Raw genomic sequence first — 23,334 nt, forward strand, 5'->3', positions numbered from 1 at the left:
GCTCCAGTTAAAGCCAAGAGTGGAGAGAGACCCTTCCAAGCTTCTCCCCTGGCTCTTTGCAGATAGAGGTACAAACACGGGCTTCTTGGGTCTTCAGTGCCCGCAGGGAAAATCCCCAAACCCACCACCTAAAATGTGTTACAGATTCCGAGTGTGCCCATATAAAGGCGCCAACATAGCTGAAGACTCAGACGTTGGTCATCAATCGATGTGCTACTAGCATGAGCTCTTCTAGCTGGCATGGAAGCGTCTCAAGGGTCAGCAGCAGTGGCCTCCGTTCCCTGCGGGTCACAATTCACGTGGGTCTTACCTCCCTGCAGGTTAAGCTCCCTGCTCTGTAGGCACGTGGCCGGGGCGGGGGCGTCTGGGGCTGTGTGACTGGCAGGCCCAGGCTTCCGGGCCAGCTCTATGGTCGCCGCTGAGCGACCGTCCGAGGCCAGCACGTTTCCTAAGACAATCTCCTTACCTGGACCGGCGGGTCTCCACAAGAAAGTAAGGAGAGGCTGCGAGGCCGCTGGCAGCCTTTCTTCCCCGTTTGCAGTGTCACAACAATGATTCACCCCACGAATTAGCCTGGAGACTCTCCGGACACACAAGGTTATATAGAAAACAACTTTTACTTTTACTCAAACACACAATTCCCACTCGCGGCGCCCTCCCTCCGGCCCGTGGCCGGCTTGAGCGAGGCGGGTGATGAGCATCCCAAGCCTAGCGCCGTCGGGCAGCGGAGCCCTCAGGTGACCTCTGAAGACTAGGGTGCAGTCGGGGCCGCTGGGGCGCGGAGCGGGGGCACCTCGTCCACGGGACCGTCGGGGTCGCCTGGGGGAGGCGGGGAAGAGGGGGTACGCCAGGCCCTGAGCTCCGACAGCGCCCCCGCGCGGGCCGGCTTAGGCGGGGTCTCCGTGGGCTGGTGAGGGGGCTCCCCGCCGGCAGCCGGGCCCGCGGGCGCCACCCCCACGAGCTCGCGGCCCAGCGCGGCCGGGCGGCGGGAGCGGCGCGCCGCCGCGGGGGAGGTGCGCGCGGCGGGAGAGCGAGCGGAGCGAGAAGAGGGGAGCGGCGTCCGCCCCCGCCGTGCCGAGAGCCGCAGAGCCGAGCCGGCGCGCCCGGGCCGGGGAGCGCGCCCGAGGCCCGGCGAGCGGCAGCGCCGGCGCCGGAGGGTCGTGCCCGCGCCCGCGCCCGCGCCCGGGTCTCGGGCCCCCGACCGGCGGCGGCGGCGAGGCCGGGCGGCCACCTGCTGCGCCGCGTGAGGGCCGCGCGTCCGCGCTCCCGGGGCCCCGCCGCCCCCACCCCGCGGACCCAGAGCCTCCGGCGCTTCGCGGAGCCGCCCGCGCTCCCGTGCAGGTACCGGGGCTGGGACTGGGGCGGGGGTTTCGGAGCCGGGGACCCCCTCAGCCACGCGGACGGAGCACCCTCCCCGCGGCCGAGTCCGGCCGGACGCGCTCCCCCAAGTGCCCGAAGTTTCCCTTTGCTGACTTCGCCGGACTTAACTTTGAATCGTGAGGTGACGCCTCAGAAAACACACGACGAGGGGAGTCGGTGTGTCCGGGGGAAGTTGTTGGTGGACGAAGTGTCGGTGCCTCCTGGCGCCAGAGGCCGCGGCAGGGGAGAGGAGTGGACGGTCGTTAACTCTTCTGCTTCAGGTAATGCTTTATTTGTTATACACGTTTTAGGCTTTGGTTGCCATTGAGGGGTTCTGGGATTGATCTAAGAAATGCTCACATTTTTAATCAACACCTATTTGTTGAACGGACGTTTCCTCTCAGATGGGGCGTTAATACGAGGTGAACAGTGAGCAAAGCCTGAGTGGTTACTCCAGTGGACTAGTTACCAACCAGGCTTTGGCTTTGGAAATGCAAAGTGTAAAGGAATACCACCGCTGGGGTTAGACTCGTGTCGGTACAAGCGGCAGCTGGCACGGTGTCCCTGCTGAATACTTAATTTTGAGCCATAAATCTATCAAGTGGGAGACGAGCAGCTGTGTGAGCCTCTGAGCGCCCACCCCACACCTTCCTCAACTGATAGCTTAAAATATCCCCACTCCCTATTCCAGCCGGCACGCTTCCTTCATTTACATAATTCGGGCACGTGACCGTGGAATAGAATCTGTTTAGACCCTGGTCTCCCTGGAGCTCACACCTGGGATGATGGAGCGCCGTGATCACTCCTTAGAGCCATGTAAGGCGGTAGGATTGTGGGGAGCAGCATTTCTAGAGTCTGTGCAGTCACATCAGCGGTCCCTGACTGTGGGGCCTGTGGAGGACTGAGCGGGGCTGGTTTCTTCTCTCTGCCCCAGTGTTGTGCTGAGCCATATTGGAGCCTAAGGTAGAAGAAAAATCAGTACTACAGATCCTGTCTTTATTTAAAACTGTGATGTGTTTTGTGCAGTGTGGATTCTGTGTTCATTTTGATGTTTTAAAACAGTCCATTGTACCGTTTGTCTTCAGGAGTCTTTGGTACTCCCTGAAATGTTGTGCCTGGAGCGAGGGCCTCCCTTGGTCCAGACTTGCCTCCTGGTCAAGTTTCTTAGCTTCTCTGAGCAGCTGTCCTCAATGAACAAATTAAAAAGTGGCACCTGCAAGGCTGCTGCCCGGCTCACACACAGCATATGGCCACTGCGTGGGACCAGGCCCCTCGGGCTCAGGGAAGGGTGGGTGTCCTATTCATATTGTTGTTCAGCTTGGTGATCTTGAGCTGGTCACCGAAGCTTGATGAGTCTTGGTTTGACTTAGCAGAAAGGGAGTGCCGGTCGCCAGCTCAGGGGGTTAAATGAGACTGTGGGTGAAGGTGCATTGCCCTCTGGAGGGTAAGTTTTCTGAGGTGGCACGGTAGGCTGGGTTTGCCTGGGCAAGCTTGCAGCCATCCGCTCTTCCTGGGGAGGTTAGCTACGTGCCTGTGCACAGACACGCTTATAAGCTCTGCTTGTGTTGCATGGAGACCCTGAGGAAGCCTTTCGATCCGAGTGGAGATGTTTCTCGCCCGGGGTTTATTGTGGAGGGCTGAAGGTCACCAGCCTCCTCCTTGGGATGTGCAGAGTTTTTTAGGTCAACTTACTTTTTTAGGTGAACTTAATTTCGCTGCCCTGAACAAGGGACTTTGGCTCCCTTTTGATATGTCTAGTCCTAGGTCCTGATCGTGATTTTCCTGAGCCTAATTCAAAGGATTTTATCTGAGTCGGTATCTAGCTTAAAGCAGCTTAGTCCCCGGAAAGTCAGTCTCCATCTCTCCAGGTCACTGTCTGGGGCCCACTCTCTGGGGCAGGTAGTCTCTGGGCTCCAGGAGAAGGTTGCAGCACTTCAAGGTGTGGGGAGCGTGGCTTCTTGCTGTCATCTGATGGGTTTCCCACCACTGAGCCTCCTTTTCCTGTTTCCATTGAGCATTGTCCAGCCAGCTGTCCCTGGAGTGAGACACAGATGGGGACCAGGCTCCTGCATCTGGCCCTGAGGTCTCCGCACCCTGTGTCTTCAACAGGTCCCTGCTGGGCATCTGGGAACCTGACCCAGTTTGTGTGGAATAGCCCTAGTCTGAGCAGTCCTGTGTTCCTAGCCATAAGCAGGACAAACTCCCCCCAGCCTTCCATGTCCCTCTCAATCCCCTGGGGTTTTTCTTCCCTCACTAACCTCTCTCTTCCAGGCTGGGTGTAAAGGGGCTGGGGGCTCCAGGTTCCTCTCTTCCTGTATCGGAAGAGCTTTCTTTTTTTGACATGAAAGGCAGGAATCTTTCTTAGGTTGTATCTCCTCTCCTCTGGACATGGGGGCTTAGAGTAAAGCTCTTGATGTGTAGAGGGAATTTCAGCAACTTGTATATCTTAATTCCTCCCCTCCCTGGAGAAACCAGATGCACCCTGGAGATGTGGGAAGGAAGCTGGGGGGGCAGCAAACTGGGGAAACAGACCAGAAATTCCCTTCCCCCATCCCCCCGTCTTCTGGGCAAGTCAACCTCCGTTATCTGCCCTGGACTTCTTATTACCTGAAAAAGACCGGAAAGACTGTAGGGCCTGTTGGAGTTACCAGTCAGGGATGGGGAGGAAATGGGGAAAGAGTAGCTTTGAAGCTTTGGTGGTTGGAGGACAGAAGAGTTGTCTGCCTACACACTCCGAGCCCAGCGCAGTAGACCAGGTTCATATGCTTTGGTGTTTTCCAAACGATCGTGCTGTTTATGCCGCTGCTGCTTCATCATCAGAACGATCCACTGTAAGCTTGGCATTTACCAAAAGCGGCAGGAAAAATACCGAAAAATCCAAGTTGTAATTGATTTTTCAGGATCCTTAGGAATTGTTTGGAGAACTTGATTAGCCCTTCACAAGTCCTGGGTTTTGTTCACACTTTGTGGGTAGAAGGCAAAGTGGTCAGGGAGGGCTTCTCAGAGGAGGAGGGACTTTAAGTAACATTAAGACTCGGCCACATGTGAGATTAAAGATAACTTCCCATGGGGAGGACTTCTTCTTTTTTTTTTTTTTTTAACTTTTTAGTTTGTATTGGGTTATAGCTGATGAACGATGTTGTGACGGTTTCTGGTGAACAGCACAGGGACTCATACATATACATGTATCCATTCTCCCCCAAACTCCCCTCCCACCCAGGCTGCCAAATAACATTAAGCAGAGTTCCCTGTGCTATACAGTAGGTCTGTGTTGGTTAACCATTTTAAATATAGCATGTGTACCTGTCCATCCCAAACTTCCTTACTATCTCTTCTTCCCACTGGGAAGGACCTCTTGAATCCATAAAGACAGAAGACTCCCCAGGAGTGGTCTTTTGGGGCTCACCTCTTAGTTAACTCTTCCTGGTGTCAGGCTTATCCCTTTTGTTGTCAGGGTACCTGTATCTGTACATTGGACCATAGTCACGGTCAGCATTCTAAATGCCTGGCATTTTCCCCCAGCTGAATGGAAATCAGAGGAATTCTCATCCAATCCTGTTATTCTCAGTTATCTGCACCCGGAAGCGCATTTCAAAGTTTCAGGTCAGGTAAATGGTCCTTAAGGCACATCGATGATTCTAAGGAATTACTGTAGCATCCTTTGTATTGCTTTAATATGCTATGACCCATAACCCTGAGCTCAGCAGGACACTAACCAGTAGATCCCAGGGAATGGTCAGCGAATTTAGTGGCAGATTGACAAGAAATGATCGGACAGGGGTGGCCATGCAACCAGGGACACCCCTACCTGTGTTGGCTCCTTGTGGACACTGGCACTGTTCCTGTGCAGATCTGGGTAGGAAGAGCTCCCAGATATGTTTCTTATGATTAAGCTGTCTGTGAAAGAAATTGCTAAAGAGCCTTTTGAAAGGTGAGGAGTAGGATGTTGTTTATTTGCTCAAGTGTCTTCCTAGCCCCGGTGTGGGATGGGCTTTTGAATGTATGAAGTTTGAGAACTTCTGGAATACCCACTCACCTCTGGGGTCCAGACAGTAGTCTCTTTTTTTTTTCTGTCCCCAGATTCTCACATCTGTGAGAGGCAGCAGAAGCCTTAGGTCAGGTGTGCGAGTTTCCCAAGAAATTACTCTCAGAATGGCTGGCTTGAGTGGGGGGTCGTGAAAATGTGAGAGGTGTTTTGCTTTCTTAAAGCAAGTGGTCCAGTTGAGGGGGGCAGTCAGGGCTTTGGTTTCCACTCTGCCACCTAGAGTCCCTGTGACCCCATAGCATGGGGGTGGGGATTCACGCATACCAGCATCACTTGAGATCCTGTATCAGCGGAGAAAATGCCTCATGAATTATTTGTAGTGGTTACTCTACCATTGTCTTTCTTAATAAGCAAAAAGGCATTTATTTTGATTCCTGATTAGGACCCCCTAGGGGCTTCCCTGGTGGCTCAGATGGTAAAGAATCTAACTGCAATGCAGGAGACCTGGGTTCAGTCCCTGGGTCAGGAAGATCCCCTGGGGAAGGGAATGGCAACTCACTTTAGTATTCTTGCCTGAGGAATTCCGTGGACAGAGGAGCCTGGCGGGCTGCAGTTCATGGGGTTGCAAAGAGTCAGACACGGACTGAGCGACTAACACTACTCACATAAGACCCCCTGATAAAGGATCCTAAAGCAATGAAGGGTCTGAGAGCTGATGGTGATCCAGGACAGCGAGCAAGTCTGCTGTGTAGAGCACTGCTGAGCAGGGCTAGTGGTAGAGGTCCTGTTGGGAATTACCTTGTTGTGCTCGGTTGTGTCCGACTCTCTTGTGACCCCATGGACTGTAGCCCGCCAGGCTCCTCTGTCCGTGGGATTTCCCAGGCAAGAATACTGGAATGGGTTGCCATTTCCTCCTCTAGGTAGGAAATGAGCTTGATGCAGTTTCAAGTGAGGAGCCAGGGCAGAGAGAGGGGACAGGTAACAGAGGTAGGGAGCGTGCAAGCAGGTGGGATCTGCCCGGCTCCTGAGCCCAGGGCACACAGGGCTCGCATGCTCTGTCTCCCTCTGCAGTGTCAGCTTTTCCCGATAACATGGTTACAAGTACTAGCAGCCAGGCTACTGACAGGAAGTGCCCTGGACCAGTCACCCCCTGCGCCCACACACACATACACACACTTGTTCTGCAGGCGAGATGTAGGGCCAGTTTTGCCCTGCCGCATCTGTGACTGGCTGATGAGCATGACAGACGGTGGTGGCTCAGAGGACCACGTTGCATGTCGCCCGTGGGTGACGGAATTACAGTCCATATCAAGGCCCTGTCGTATGTTTAGTCTCCTGTGGATGAATATATTGTGAATATTTAGTACCTTTTCAGCACTGAGTGTATGTATCATGAATATTTACTGCCCAGTGACCTGGGTATATTTAGCATCTCATGAATATCAGGTGTCTGTCCGTCCTTCCACACCTCCCTATGTTGCATGCACACATGCTCTCCTTACTGAGTGTTTGTCTCTACTTAACCTATCTTATGAGAGTCCTTCATCCTGTTTACTGTCCTTTCCGGACACGCTGCTCCGAGCCTGTGCAGACTGCTCTCGGCTCGGCTCTTGCTCTATGTGCAGCTCTGGGGCCAGGCACAGCCTCAGTACCTCATGGGTGCTGGGGCAGGTGTGGTGGGCGTGGGGGCTCTGACCTGGGTCACTTGAGTTCCCTTCAGGGCTCTGCAACCCATGTGGCAAGTGCAGCGAGCTGGTCTCCACTGGCACCGGCTCTTCTAACCTGAGTTGGATACTTCACTCCTCACCCCCATGTTCCATCAGCTTGCCTGCTTAATTATTCATTCTTCCTCCCACCATGCTCCCCAAGGAGTGGTTGTTGTTCAGGCGCTCAGTCGTGTCCAACTCTTCGTGACCCCATGGACTGCAGCACGCCAGGCTTCCCTGTCCTTCATCATCTGCCAGAGTTTGCTCAAATTCATGTCCGATGAGTTGGTGATGCCATCGACCCACCTCATCCTCTGTTGCCTCCTTCTCCTCTTGCCCCTAATCTTTCCCAGCATCAGGGTCTTTTCCAATGAGTTGGCTCTTTGCATCTGGTGGTCAAAATGTTGGAGCTTCAGCATCATTCCTCCCAATGAATATTCAGGGTTGATTTCCTTTAGGATTGACAGGTTTGATTTCCTTGCTGTCCAGGGGACTCTCAGGAGTCTTCTCCAGCACCACCATTCGAAAGCATCAATTCTTCAGCCTGGTAGCAGGAACTTTCTCTTGGGTTCTCCTGCGTGGAAGATTCATGACTTAGAAGCTTCAGTGAGAGGAGCGGGAGGAGGATGGGGTTTGTTGGAAGTTTAACCCCACCCACTCAATGTCTGAACCTGCACCACTCCACCTGGTGATCCACCCTCCTTGCCCTGGGGTCATTTCCACAGGGATAGACTCAGCCCTGTGTATTTGGTATGTTGCTGGGTGTCAGCTGTATGCGCCTTTGGAAAGATCTTTAAATCATCTTATTTAGCATTTAGCCTATTAGCGTTTCCAGTGTATTTTCAGGGTGTAAATGGATTCTTAATGTACAAACACAAAACATCTTGCAAATGTGAGTCACCTGTTTTCCGAGACTCAGCAATGTCATCTTAGCGAGTGTCATGGCACTGTGTCGGGCCTTCGTGGGCAAAGGCGAGTCTGTGCATCAAGGGGTTCTGGTCAGCACGGCTTATTGGGCACCACGTTCTAGAGCTGCAGTTACTAGGAGCAGCTCATGGGCAACCTCGGGGTCTCTCAGTGGCAGCGCAAGCACTGTAGACAAGACTTGGCCAGGCTGGCAATCGGGAAAGGCCTGGAAGTTGGCGAGCCTGGCTCGAGGCCAGCCTGCCTGCCATCTGGGGCCCTGACCAGACTTGTGATTGGGCTCCGTCCTGGCAGCCTGCCCTTTGGCTGCCCCCTCGGGTGGCCCGAGGCCAGGTGCCGTTTCACAGACAGTCTCTTCCATCCAGCAGACCTGGAGGCAGAGCGTGAGCAGGCGCAGCAGTGACATCTGGGGCAGCATCTCCTTCCGGTCTTGGTGCGTGCTGTGCCAGATACGCCTATACACGTGTGTTCACAGGAGTAAGTGTTGTTATGGTTGCCAGTAGGGAAGAATGGGAAGAAGGGGTAGTTAGGGAGTTTGGGATGGACGTGTACACACTGCTGTGTTGGATGACCAACAAGAACCTGCTGTAGAGCACAGGGAACTCTGCTCAGTGTTATGTGGCAGCCTGGACAGGAGGGGAGTTTGGGGGAGAATGGACACGTGTGTATGTATGGTGAAGTCCCTCTGCTGCTCACCTAAGACTACTACAGCGTTGTTAATCAGCTCTGCCCCAATACAAAATAAAAAGTTTTTTACAAAGTATAAATTAATACGGAGAAGTAATGTCTACATTGTTTCCTGGGCCACCTTTTCATGTGTTGAGTCTCTTCTCCATGCTATTGGATACACTTCCGTAGCACCAACTCTTCCGGCTGCAGAGGACTCCAGGGTCAGGGTGGCCCCCATTTACTCACCCTCTGTTGGATGGACATGTACCTCGTCCATGTTCAGCCTTTTGTCCTTTAGCCCCACGAGAATGAAGATCATTGTCTGTGTTCTTTTGTACATCTGTCTGGTTGGTTCCTTCCAAGTCCCTCTCGAAAGACTGATTTCCTGTGTATACAACAAGCCTCTTCCTTTGATATGTCCTGCCCAAAGTCTGTCTGTCTTTTCCCGCTGAAGTTTTTTCCCCATGAGATTTCATGTATTTTGGTCAACAGCATCTTCAGCGTCTGTGCTATTCAAGATTTGCTCCAGTTCCTTTAAGCAGAAGAGAATTTAGTGCAGGAAGTTCAAAGATAACAGAATTGTTGAAAGCTCAGCCTCCAACCAGACCTGCAGGGCTGTCCTGCTGGGAGCTGCCTCCCTCCCCAGACCTACCACATGGGGGGCAGGGGAGAGGAGATGGGGGTCCCCCCTGGGGCTCAGCATCCACCCTGAGGCTCGGCGTCCATCCTGAAACTGCGGCCGAGGCTTTGGGACCACCCCACCCCCCCCCCCCCATAGGAAAACGGATGCATCCACCGTGGTGCCTCTTAACAAAGCGGGACAGTGAACTCTCCCAGGTGGGCAGCATGGCCTGGACAGAGGCTAGGAAGTGAGGTCTTGGTTTTCCAGCCTCAAGCAGGCAGTGAACAAGCCAGGTGGGGTGAACTGTATCTCAACCGTTCTCTCTCTTTCTTTTCTTCATAATTTGTACATTTTGTCTTTGATTTGATGCATACAGAGGTGAGATTCACAGAATTTAGCCTTGGATTCCGAGGGCCTGGTTCCTGCCTCGCAGAATCAGTCATTCATCCTCTCCAGAGAATGTCAAGGTCATTTCCCAGATAAGGTTTTCATTTCAGTCCCCTTCTCTTCTGAGCTCTTTTGCCGTGACCCTAGCCCCCTTTCTGCTCTCTCTCAGAAACCAGATTGGAAGCTTTCCCAGCCTGAGCTTCAAATGGATTGGAAAAAAAAAAAGCCCACTATATATCTGAATCTGTATATCTGTGTCTATCTCAAGGTGAAGCCACATAGAAATAATTCCTGTAGACTTGCCTTTTAGATGGACCAGTTATTTGAAAATCAACCCCCTGACCCCAGGCCTGCCTGCAGGATGGCATGGGCCAGAGTAGGGGCAGGGGGCGTCTGGTTCTTTTCTCTTGTTGGGGAACGCTGAGTCGTGTTGCCCCTTCAGGCAATGTCGCACTCCCATTGAACAGCCCTGAGCTCTCAGGCGTGGGTTGGAAGCAGGAGTTAGCTTAGTGCTAACAGCCAATCTTTCCCATGAGCCATAATTGATCAGCAGGTAACGTATGAACCATGTTTCTCCCTGCCTTTTCCAGCAGGCTTTTGTGTGTAATTAGTGTGAATTCAGGTGTTTGTAGAGTTCCAAACTCCCCCTCTGAGTCGTTTCTGTATTTTCAGTTGTTCCAGGAAAGAATTCTTGAGGAAGGATTCCAGGAAAGACTATGTCCTTAGCAACCTAGAGTTCACCGGGGGGCTGGTGTAAGGGGGTCTGGGTGACAGCAGTGGGTAGCCACCAACCTGGGGGTGCATGCTCTCCTGACCCTCGACAGGTCCTCTGCCCCTCGTGGTCCTTGCCTCTCATTAGACAAGCACTGTTTAAAACGAGCTGATGCCCCCTAGCTGAAAGCTCTGGGGTGGGGGTGGTGAGGAGGGAGCCTGGCCCCCTAACTCCAGGTGGGAGCTAGCCCTTGGAGCGCCCAGCAGGTCATGCTGTCAGCAAGGCGCATCAAAGAACCCATGTTTTTTATGTATTATTTTCCTTTTTTTTTTTTTGGCTCTGCTGGGTCTTTGTTGCTGCGCTCAGGCTTCCGTGGTTGTGGCTCACGGGTTTAGTTGCTCCGTGGCAGGTGTGATTCTTAGTCCCCCGACCAGGGGTAGAATCCTGTCCCCTGCATTGGCAGGCGGATTCTTAACCACTGGACTGCCAGGGAAGTCCTCCTCCAGGTCTTTTTTTTTTTTTAAAAAAAAAAGCAAAAATAACAGTGATTCACACTATCCCAAATGATATGCCTTAGCTTTCTACAGCACCTGCTTTCTATGACTTATACGTGATAGATATTTGCCATTCTTTAATTTTAGGGGGTTGTACATTGATTGTGTATTAGGAAGTACACTGAAATAATTGTTTTAGTGGCAACAGATGTTTTTCTTTCAGTTTTTTCTAAGCACATACAGTGAGAGTCTGAATTTTGTGTGTTAAGGCATATAATCACTGGACAGTTCAGTCTGCGCATTGCACGACCCCCTCCCCAACCTCGTGCTTTCAATGGTTACTGAAGTGTGAGTCTGTGTGTGATTGAACAGTCTCTTTCCCACCAAAAGGTGGTGTTGAAGCCTGTTACGCATCATTTTGGGTCTTTCATCTGCAGCGTCTCATTCAGTCCTTACGATCACCTTGTGCAGTTTACAGAGAAGGACACTGAGGCCCAGAAAAATCGAGGAACTTGGCCAGGGCACCTCAGCTAGTGAGCTGCAGAGGTGTGAGCTCCCCTCAGTCTCTCCCCTCAGGATGCGCACGTGCTCAGTCGCGCCCTAGACTGTGGCCCGCCGGCTCCTCTGTCCGTGGGATTCTCCAGGCGAGAATGCTGGAGGGGGCTGCCATGCCCTTCTCTGGGATCTTCCCAGCCCAGGGATCGAACCCTCGTCTCCTGTATTCGTAGGCAGATTCTTTACTACTGAGCAACCTGGGAAACCCCTCAGGAGATGATTTCCCCCTGGAAATAGGCCCTTTGCTCATTAGCTGGTTCTCCAGGTACTGCCAGAATTGCCCCGTGCCCTCGTTTTCATCCCTGTTTTCCAGAGGAGCACACAGGCACAGAGCCTCACCGAGACCGCCGGGCCATGGACTGGGGATCTGAACCCGATGTCCTCTCCTCATTGCCTGTTCTAACCTGTCTGGAACTGTTAGCTTAGAAATGGCCAGGAAGTGTCCTTCCAGGGTTTCACTCAGTGGGAGTGAACATTCTCGGGCAAATTACCCCTCGGGGTGTGCACAAGGTCTGGGCACCTCTCCCCAGTCACCTCCCTGATTCCCACCCAGAACTGGAGCCCCTGGGGACCCTCCTTTTTCTCTCCTGTCTCCACCACCTGCAGCGGCTTCTGCAGGACAGCAAAGCAGGGGAGGTGGCTGGGAGCCAGGCTGACCCTGTGGGCCTTGGGCTCCCTTTCCTGCAGGGCTGTTGTAAGAAGCAAAGGCAGTTTGTGTGAAAGTGGCAGATATCTTGTGACCAGTGGACGAGAGTGAGTTAGAAAGGCTGTGTTATTGTAATTAAGCCTCACTTCTGTCTCTCTCTTATCACAGTTATTTATTTATTTATTTTTGGCTGCGCTGGGTCTTTGTCGTTGCTCGGGCTTCTCTTTAGTTGCGGTGAGCGGGGGCTCCTCTCCAGCTGTGGTGCTCGGGATTCTCATTGTGGTGACTTCTCTTGTTGCAGAGCACAGGTTCTGGGATGCATGGGCTTCCGTAGTTGTGGGACATGGACTCAGGAGTTGCGATTCACGGGTTTAGTTGATCCACAGCATGTGGAATCTTCCCGGATCAGGGACTGAACCAGTGTCCCCTTCATTGGCAGGTGGATTCTTTACCACTGAGCCACCAGAGAAGCCCACTCTCCCTCTCCCACTCTCCCACTCTCTTTTAATGTTAAAACATTCCAGTTAAAATTGAGCAAGACCTCGTGACTGGGAGCTCTGGTTGCAAAGTCTGACTCTCCTGTTCTCCAGCCGTGAGGCCTCTCAGCACCTCTGTTCCCGTCTGGAAAATGGGGATGTGACAAGCCCCCCACCACTGAGGGCCGTCATGTGGACCAGCTGGAGTCCTGGTGCCTGTAACGTGCCATCGGAGGTGATAAAACCTGAACGAACTGGAGCCCCGGGTAGCTGAGCCTGGGCTGTGCTCCAGGCACTCTTGGGTATGTAAGGAATTACATGATCCCACTGGTTCTTGCTACAGCTTTAAAGAATATAGAGGACTATCCCTGTTTGGAAGTGAGGAACCCAAAGCTCAGGAGGCAGATGTGATGTGTGCCTGTCTCTATCCGGGGACCCCTAGCGGGTGTGACCACCTGAAACCTGGGGTGGCGAAGGGCTCCAGAGCTCGGGAGGCCAGGACCCCTGTCTCAGCACCACATCAGTGGTTGGGTGGCATCAGGGTGGCTGCCTCTCGAGTCTCTCTGGCTCCAGGGGGCAATCCCAAGTGAACTGTTCACCATGTGCTGGCAGGATTGGCTGAGGGAGCAGATACTGCCCAAACATCATCTGTTCTTGTTCCATCCCAATTCCCACATAAACATTTCTGTTGTAATATCAACATGATATTACAGCAGTTCTTTGCTCTTCTCATGGCCATATAGTCTTGTGTGCAAAGTTGCAGTTTAAGCTCCTGTCCATCAGAGTGGAATTCCCATCTGAATTTCACTTTAAGACACAACATCCAGGATGGCCAGCCATGGAGTTTGGTTTCTTAAAGGCTGTCAGTTCTCCCCTAAAGCCAGAGTTCCTGGTTTTTCTGAGTAGGAGGGTCCCTTTGTAACACTGAACAAGTAGAGAAACGTTCTACATGACAGCAACTACATTTTCAGTATATCAGTATATCGATGAGGAAAATATATATAAACAAAAAGACAGTATGAATTTTGAGGCTCATCTGGATGACTGATTTTATTGATCACATCTTCATGTATTTAAGGGCTTCCCAGGTGGCACTAGTGGTAAAGAACATACCTGCCAGTGCAGGCGACACAGGAGTCCCAGGTTCAGTCCCTGGGTGGGGAAGATCCCCTGGAGGAGGGCATGGCAGCTCACTCTAGTATTCTTGCCTGGAGAATCCCCATGGACAGAGGAGCCTGGAGGGCTACAGTCCATGGGGTCACAAAGAGTTGGATACAACTGAGCAACTAACACTTTGACTACTTTTTTACATGTATTTAAAAATAATAACCTGTGTATGTATGTGACATAATATTGATGCCATTTATAGATAATTCTTGTCCGTCAGGGATTCACATGTAAAGAACTGAGGATTTGTGTTTGGAGATTTCATTGTTTATAGGCTTTCAAAAAAGTAGAAATGCCCTTTTGCAGTTTGCTTTTTCCTCTTGGGTACTTTGCTTGTAATTTCAGGAGGTTCCACCAGGGGGTGCTTGGGCTCATTGTGCTTCTGCAGTGGATGAAGCTCCACTCCTGCTGTAAGACAAAAGTGTAGTTTTCTACACCCAAGAGTTTCCTTTTTAGGACAAGCAGTATTCTTGCCTGGAAAATCCCTTGGACAAAGGAGCCTGGCAGACTATATAGTCCATGGAGTTGCAAAAGAGTTGGACACTATTTAGCAACTAAACAACCTTAAAAAAAAACATGATTTAAGAAAATGCAGTCTAAAAGAGTTGTAACTGAACATGAAGACAAATTTAAAAGATGTACTAGGCTAAATAATACTAAAATTCCAATTATTAATTACTGCTTAATTTTCTCTGTTTCAGGCTTTATTTATTTGTCATGCCATGTGGCTTGCAGGACCTTAGTTCCCCAATCAAGGATCAAACCCAGGCCCCCAGCAGTAAAAGCACCAAGTCCTAACCACTGGACCAACCAGGGAATTCCCAGGATTTATTTTTTAGAAAGCAGTCCCTGAGCATCAGCTACCGCACTCACTTCTAAAGGGTCTGGAGTGTCACAGCCCAGAAGAGCTTTAGGATTAGAAATGTACAGGCTGCTGTGGTCACTTAGTGACCATGAGGCACCGTGGGCCCCACTGTTTTCACCTGGACCCGACAGAAGGCTCTGAGACCCTTGCAGACACGTGCTTCTCTCAGCAGCTCTGGCTCACAGGCCGTCTTGGCCTATTGACCTGTGAGGGAGCTGAGTGTCAGACCAATTTGAGTATGATATATGGAGCCAAGAAAATCAGGCAAAAGCTCCTCAGACCAACCTATTGGTTCATTTAGTAGTCCCACTAATAAAAATTCCCTGCTAATCACTCTGTTCCCGTTCCTTCAATACACATTTATTGAGGTTCATGGCGCTCATGGGCTTCCCTGGTAGGTCAGCTGGTAAGGAATCCACCTGCAATGCAGGAGACCCTGGTTCAATTCCTGGGTTGGGAAAATCCCCTGGAGAAGGGATAGGCTACACACTCCAGTATTCTTGCCTGGAGAGTCCCCACGAACAGAGGAGCCTGGCAGGTTACAGTCTTGGGGGTCACAAGCGCGTGGCACTCAGTCGACACAGCATCAGGATATCAGCGTAAGGGCACTGAATGTGATGGGTGAGGGCAGCAGACCCTCCGGGGTGGGGCGTGTGGGGCCTGGGTCCTAGAGACCCTGGCCGTGCTGGAAGCCGGGTTCCGTGGGGAGAGTCCAGGGAACCCTGTGGGGCTCATGGTGGGGCCGGGCCCACTGGCCCAGTGGACACATGGTTCTGAGGGTCCATGATAGTTCTAGGGGCCACAACATGTCTTCATTTCTTTTCCTTTTTTTAATTAAAGAAATTAAAAAAAATTTTTTTTGGCTGCACTGGGTCTTTGTCGCTGTGTGAGGCTTTTCTCTAGTTGCGGTGAGCAGAGGCCACGTCTCGTTTTGTGTGCGGGCTTCTCGTTGCAGTGGCTTCTCTGTTGCAGAGCAAGGCTCTGGGTGCTCAGGCTTCAGTAGGTGGGGCTCGGGCTCACAGGCTGTGGCCCACAGGCTCAGTTGCCACTCAGCACGTGGGAGCTTAGTTGCTGGACCAGGGTTCAACCTGTGCCCTCTGTGTTGGCAGGTGGATTCTTAACCACTGGACTACCAACAAAATCCCAGAAGGAAAACAAAATGTTTTTTTAATGCTTTAAATCAGGGATGGTGTGGGAGGGAGGAAAACACAAACCTTTTCATTTTGATATTTGGTTAAAGAAAAATAAAATAAAATTTTAATATACAATAATATATTCACCTTTATATCAATGCAGTTGTAAAATACGGGCTTCCTTGGTGGCTCAGTGGTAAAGAATCCACTTGCCAAGCAGGAGACATGGGTTTGATCGCTGGGTCAGGCAGATCCCCTAGAGAAGGGAATGGCAACCCACTCCAGTATTCTTGCCTGGGAAATCCCATGGACAGAGGAGCCTGGTGGGCCACAGTCCATGGGATCCCAAAGAGTTGGACACTACTTAGTGACTAAACAACAGCAACAAATTGTAAAATATATTTAAAGGAGGTTTTTAAATCGAGGAAGGGACCCACGAAGGCAGAAGTGCTTAGCACCCCAGAAGTCACAGTGCAGTGTTTGGGAGTGGGACAAGGGACCTGCTGACCCTGGGAGCTGCCTCAGCAGAGTCACAGAGGCGGGGCTGACCCAGGCAGGACGGAGCTGCTCAGTGGCTTGGCTTACCCACGCCCAGGTGCAGAAAGGGCCTGGAGAAAAAGCAGGGACCCTGAGACGACCCCGCCACCTTGCCTCCAAACCTTGGCTGTAGCCCATTTGATGAAGGCAAACAACCCTTGTTTCTCAGGCTCAGGACCAAGTGCTTGGGTGCCTGAGGCTTCAGTGTCATTGGGATAGACACACTTGGCAGTCTTAGGCCCTTCAGAATCTTAGCTAAACCAGAGAAGATTGTATTTCTCAATTATAGGATTTTTTTTTTTTTTGGTTCTGGTTCCAGGCTGGTCACTTGGGGCTGTGACTGCACCTCTGCATGTGTTTCCTCATCTGTAAGTTGGGGCAGTAACTGAATTAGACTGTGCATGTCAGGAGCCTTCCTAGCCCAGTGCCCAGCCTCCAGCCATTGTCAAATGTTTCCTTCTCCTTTGCTTGTCCATATCACCTCATTCAAGGGAGGCCAAAGAGGTGGAAGGCGCTGGCCTGGGTATCAGCCAGCCTGGGTACGTGGTCTTGGTATCAGCCTGCTTGTGGCTGCCCTGGCCTCACCTACCCGGCTGACTAAGGAGGTCTGGGTGGGACTGGACTTTGTGTGGACAAGCTTTGCCCGTGGACCTGCCCTGTGGCCTAGCCTGAAAGCCTTGGGCTTCACCTGAGCGTGTCTGGGCCGTGGTTGGGCAGATCTGATTACTCAGACCAGAGCTCCCACTTTGCTGTGGGAGGGAGGAGCCCAGGACCTTGTCTGGGGAGATTCCAGGCATGCGGGCTGGCCTGCACCCCATCTGCTCTGAAGAGACACAAGCTCTGCTTTGTGCTCAGCCCCAGAGGCCTCCCTGTCCGCTGGCAGTCGTTCTTCCTTTTGGCCTCTCCGCACTGAGGTGCCGTCTCCAGCTTCCTTCACTGTTTGTCAGCACGCGGCACTGTGGGCCGGGCCTTCCCGGCGTCCCCTGATGGAGCACCAAAGTAGACGGGAGTAAGGGCTCCTCCATAAGGTGCAAACCCAGTGGAAATTTTTTTTTTAATTCCTAATATTTTATCTTATTTATTTTGTGCTAACTTATTTTTAAATTGAGGTATAAGTGACATTTTAGTTTCAGGTATACAACATAATGATTCAATATTTGTATATATTTCAAAGTGATCACAATAACTCTTGTTAACATTTGCTACCATACATTTTTATACATACATCGTTATTCCATGCTTTTATATAATGAGAACTTTTAAGATCTACTCTCTTAGCAGCCTTTAATATGCAATGAAGTATTCTTTTGGCGGTGGGGGGCACTGGGCTTCTCTAGTGGCTCGGTGGTAAAGAATCAGCCTGCCAGTGCAGGAGACTCGGGTTTGATCCATGCATTGGGGAGATTCCCTGGAGAAGGAAATGGCAGCCCACTCTGGTATTCTTGCCTGGAAGAGGAGACTGGTGGGCTACAGTTCATGGGGTCGCACAGAGTTGGACGTGACCTAGCAGCCAAACAACAACATTATTGATGAAATCAGACTATGGAGTGAGGGTCATTTCTACAGTAAGAAGCACCTCCAGTTGGAGGAAGTATCTGGCCCGAGGCAGACGGGACATGGGCTGCATGGGCGATGGAGTTTAAAAGAGGAGGCTGTAAAAACTGCGCAGGAAAGCGCTGGCGCCCCCTAGTGGTCACAGCCCCGGGAGTCTTCAGGAGTGGCCCCTCAGTGAAGGCTTTGGAACCAGATGTGCTGGGCTTGGGGGACATTGCAGGGACAGCACCTACGTGCTAAATGTGCACAGCCTCTCTGCCCCTAAGAAAGTCAGGAAATGTGATGGGGAAGTTATTCCACTCATGACAGAATCAAAGATGGGGAGAATGCTAATGGAAAATGTATGGAACCTGCACGAACAGAAGAAAGTTGACCTGGAGACCCAAGAGAATGGTTCTGTAAATGAAGGTATTTAACACTTTCCTGCAAGTGCTAAACAATTTCCTGTAATACTATTTTGTGTATTCATGTTGTTCCCAAATTAATTCATGCATTTAATGCAATTCCCAGCCAGCATCTGGATGGATAACCTATCCAATATTAAAACATATTATAAATTTGTAAGTATCTAAACATTTTAATTTGGGGCCAGGAATTGAAATCATACCCATGGAACAGAATAGAAAGTCTGGAAAATAGGAATTAATATTTAACCACTTGGAAAACCATCATGTTTCTCACTCATGTCAAACCCCAAAATATATTCCACGTGGGTTACAATTTTAAATGTAAAAATGAAGTTATTAAATCCACTTTCGATAAGAACTTAGGAAATTATAAGATGAAATGCATGCCATAACAACAAAAATGATCCTGCATGCTGCAACAAAGACCGAAGATCCCACTTCCTGCAGCTCAGGCCTGGCATTGCCAAATAAATAAATAAATGTCTTAAGAGAAATGATGGGATGAGAAACATTTTTCTACATGTACTATCAGAAGCAGAAGCCACAAGGCCAAAATTGTTTTGTTTGTTCACCTGGGAGAATCAAAACTTCAGTATGCCAAAAGGAAAAAAAATTCCAAAACAAAATAAAAATTCAGTTGATAAACTGAGAAAAAAATTTAGCAACATGTATGAAAAATAGCCTTACATAAACAACTCTGATAATAAATATGAAGAACTGTTTCTTTTTTAAAGACTGTTTTTATGTGGACCATTTTTAAAGCCTTTATTGAACTTGTTACAATATTATTTTTTTTCTAGTCTATGTTTTTTTGATTTTTGGGCTTCCTCATGGCTCAGATGGTAAAGAATCTTCCTGCAATGCAGGAGACCCAGGTTCTGTCCCTGGGTTGGGAAGATCCCCTGGAGAAGGAAATGGCTACCCACTCCAGTATTCTTGCCTAGAGAATTTCATGGACAGAGGAGCCTGGCGAGCTGGAGTCAGTGGGGCCGCAAAGTCAGACACAACTGAGTGACTAACACGAGAGGCATGTGGGATCCTAGCGCCCTGACCAGGGATTGAACCCTCACCCCGAGCATTAGAAGGCAAAGTCTTAACTGCTGGACCACCAGGGAAGTCCTCGAAGAACTCTTTTTATGAATGAACTGACGGGTAGGAAAGTGGGTAAAGGATGTGAATTCATTCACATGAGGAAAAGCAAATACCAGGAAATGCGAGAAAGTAGTAAAGCAATAGGTACATAATAAAATTAGATACTATTTTTTTGCTATCAAATTAGCTATCAAATCTAGACAGTTTATTAAAAAGCAGAGACATCATTTTGCCAACAAAGGTCCATATAGTAAAAACTACGGTCTTTCCAATAGTCATGTATGGATGTGAGAGCTGGACCATAAAGAAGGCTGAGCACTGAAGAATTGATGCTTTTGAACTGTGGTGTTAGAGAAGACTCTTGAGAATCCCTTGGACTGCAAGGAGATCCAACCAGTCAATTCTAAAGGGAATCAATGCTGAATATTCATTGGAAGGACTGATGTGGAAACTGAAGCTCCAGTCCTTTGGCCACCTGATGTGAAGAGCCAACTCATTGGAAAACACCCTGATGCTGGGAAAGATTGAAGGCAGGCGGAGAAGGGGACAACAGAGGGTGAGATGGTGGGATGGCATCACCGACTCGATGGGCATGAGTTTGAGCACCTGGGAGATGATGAAGGACAGGGAAGCCTGGTGTGCTGCAGTCTGTGGGGTCGAAAAGTTGGACACAACTGAGTGACTGAACAAAACAACAGTTTTGGGGTGCGTGTTGTTTCTGTTTGTTCCTGCAGAGTGTAGTTCTTGGTGCAAGTGTATGGCAAGGACTCTCATACACCTTTCAGAGGGAAGAAGATATATACTTTCTGCCAAACTGTTTGGCAGTTCTCCCAAAACCCTTAAAAGAATTCCCCTTAAAAGAATCCCTTCATTCTGGTTATTTTACTCCTAGGAATTTTTCCCAAGGAAACAATTAAATCTGCCATCAAAAGATTTCTATGCAAGGATGTTCATCACAATGTAATTTATAAAGATGAAAATTTGGAAGCAAGGTTAAATACTCAGTAATGGGGAGTGAGTCATTCACTGATGGAACCCTTAGGAGTGTTTCTGAAGGATGCTTAGTCACTAGGGCACTTCATGAGCTATGGGTAAATGAAGAAGGCAGGAGGGACGGTGGGTGAGTGCTGAAGAGGGAGCTGGACCTGTGACAAAGAGCCCGGGGCCAGAGTGAGGATGAGAGATGTGTTGGGGGATAGGCAGGTCTTCTCTTTTGTCAGAGGGGATACTGGGTACAAGGCACTGTCACGTAGGATCGATTTGGAGAACAGGAAGTTTTGGGTGGGCTGAACAAAGGAGTGCCCATGACCAGGAGGCGCTCACTCAGGGTTGTTGACCACCTCTCTGCCCTGGGGCCCAGGTTCCACTCCGGCCCTCCAGAGGCTTCCCCTCAGGGACTCCGCCCCCTTCCCACCCGCCCCACCAGTCCCTACCGCTGCATCTCACCCCCACCCCAATGGGGCTGCTTGCCCCTGCTCCATGCTCAGTGTGTCTGAGGCATGGAGTTCAATACCAAACAAAAAAATCTCAGTATATACAATTTTTAAAAAATCAAAATGTAAAAACTTTTAAAAGAGGGGTTGTAGTCTATAGGGGCTTCCCTGGTGGCTCAGACGGTGAAGAATCTGCTTGCAATGCAGGAGACCCAGGTTTGATCCCTGGGTTGGAAAGATCCCCTGGAGAAGGGAATGGCAACCCACTCCAGTGTTCTTGCCTAGAGAATTCCATGGACAGAGGAGCCTGGCGGGCTACAGTCTTTGGGGTCCCAAAGAGTCGGACTGAGTGACTCACACAGGCAGCTCCTGAAGGACTCCAGACAGTCATATCCGCCCTGGTCCAAGCAGCCCAGGTCCCTGTGGTCCAGTAACAGGCATGATGGGCACATGCCTGCCCCACTCAGCCCAGAAGATCCTGGGAGCAGCCTCCCATGCGCTCAGGAGCCAGTCCTCCGTGGTGTTCTGCTCTGGCCTCCCGGGTAGTCCTGGGCTCAAAGGAGGGACTTAGCCACCTCTGGTTCCATGCAGAAAGGGGGCGGCCAGGGGCAGCCCCTCTCCCACAGCTTGTCCCCCCTTGTCCCCTGAGCCTTAGTCCCCTAAGCCCTGTCGGGTGATGTCCTTTTCAGTCCTTGTCACTTTGATCACCCAGTCCCTGGGCCAGGTCAGGAAATGGACACTCCCATCAGGCTGACCACCCCCCACCCCGATTTCTCTACCCTCTGAGCCCCAATGCCAGTTCCTTCACCCAAGCTACCCACACTGACAGAGACCCAAGACTGGTCAGGGAGCTGATGCCCGCTACTGGCTCTCTGCTCTGGACCACACGCTCCTCGTCCACTGGCAGCTGATGATTGCAGGTCACTGCTCCCAGGGCTGGGGACTGGCCCTGGGGGCAGCCTGGGCCGAGATTCAGCCTGCCTTCTTTCTCAGGGATCTTAACTCTAGGGACAAGACTCTCAAAACCGGAACCAGGAGGAAGGGCAGATGGCTGGGTCCCCCACCCCCGCAGGGCACTGCGCACCAGGGCAGCCGGCCTCCCCTTCTGTTTGAGCAGAGATAAACGGGCCAGTGGCTGAAGGGCCCTTGAACTCCTGAACTCAGGAACCCGATCCCTGAGAGCTGAGAAGGGGGCAGGACAGGGCTCTCCCTCCTGTTTTTAAAGACATCTCCTTGGAAGAGGAAGGAAGGAAACAGCAGGTTCACCTGGCCCGCGTCCACCCCGGATAATGTAGCCCGAGGTGGGAAGGGTGAGCCTCAGGGAAGCCATTTTGGAAGCGGGCTCAGCCCCGGGGACCTTGCTGTGGCCAGGAGGAAGGGGCGGAGGAGCTGCCTGGGGGTGGCTGGGGTGCGGCTGGGAGGGACGGATTGGGAGAGGGTGGAGGAGGGTGCGAGGGTGGGGTGCGGTGGATAAGAGGGCAGCGGGAGGATCCGGGGGCGGGGAGACCCCATCGGTGGGGGCTGCCCTTATAAACATCAGGTATGGGTGGGTGTGACAGGCGGGGCCCTGCGGGTTTCGCTAGAGCCCCCTCCTTCTGTGCGCCTTTCCTGCGTGTTTTCACTGGTGGCGTCCACGTGTCTGGGGGTGTGATGCCCCTACACAGCGGGGCGCCTTCCCGCCGGAAGCCTGGCTGCTGTTTGCACTGACTGGGTGGCTGTGCATTGCCTGAGGTGGCGGAGGGGGAGACCGACTTCCGTAGTGGACGGTCCATTAGAGGAGCCCCAGGACCACCGGTCCCTGGGTTTGCTGGTTCTGACCTCCGCCCCCTGGCTGTTGCCTGACTCTGATTCCTGGCTCCTGACCACAAGTGGGGCACATGGACAAGGTGGCCAGCCCCACACTGGTCTGTGGCTCACGGGAACGACACATGATAATAAAACCTGTAATACAGAGCTGATTTCTAAGCCTGTGAATAACAGGGCACCCTTACATCTTGTGGAAGCGGCTCGGAGGTTTCAGGTAACTTCTCCCAGGCCCTACTGCTTCTGAATGCTGGAGTTGGGGTTTGACACCCACCACACCCCGACCTGTCTGTCGTTAAACTGTATTCCCCACCACCTCACACCTGGGCACTGCAGGATCACCAGCCACAGGCAGGTGCTTTGCCCACAGCTTCCATGAAGCTTATTTAATCCTCAAAACATCCCTGCAATAGGTTTTGTTCTGATTGTTTCTTCTGATTATCATGAGGCTCAGAGTGTGTAAGTAACTCACCCAGCCACACACATTGCTTAGGGTCCTTCTGCTGTTTCAGAGCGCACTCTTCAGTGACTCATGGATGCCCGGACCTGCCCTCTGATGGGAGGTGTGGTCCTTGGTTACTAAGGGGCTTGGCCCTCCAAGTCTGACCAGCATTCCTTGCTCTAAGCACGCCTGATACCTGCTCCTCCCCTCAGCGCCTTGAGAATCCCCGTTCCCCAAACATCCCCAGATGCCGCAGACCTCAGACCCATGTCCTCTGCATGCCCTCCCTCAAGTCTTGGGCAGAGGTAACTGTCCCTGTACCTCCCCCTGAGCCCTGTAGCCGTCCCCCGCACTATGGGCAGGACA

The 23,334-nt window shown here is 51.4% G+C and overlaps 1 protein-coding gene across 5 annotated transcripts in view; it reads left to right on the top strand.

Annotated features, from left to right (window-relative positions):
• Positions 1-1,042: 1,042 nt before the first annotated feature.
• CRACDL (CRACD like) overlaps positions 1,043-23,334 on the top strand; it is a 129,755-nt gene continuing 107,463 nt past the window's right edge. Inside the window, exons 1-2 of one of the 5 annotated variants that reach the window (XM_070379979.1) lie at positions 1,043-1,341; positions 1,502-1,640. The gene's annotated coding sequence lies outside the window, so the exon portion shown is untranslated. The other 4 variants (XM_070379982.1, XM_070379978.1, XM_070379981.1 and 1 more) reach the window with 4 other exon arrangements.

Source organism: Bos mutus, chromosome 11 (assembly GCF_027580195.1).
Source record: "Bos mutus isolate GX-2022 chromosome 11, NWIPB_WYAK_1.1, whole genome shotgun sequence".
NCBI lineage: Eukaryota > Metazoa > Chordata > Mammalia > Artiodactyla > Bovidae > Bos > Bos mutus.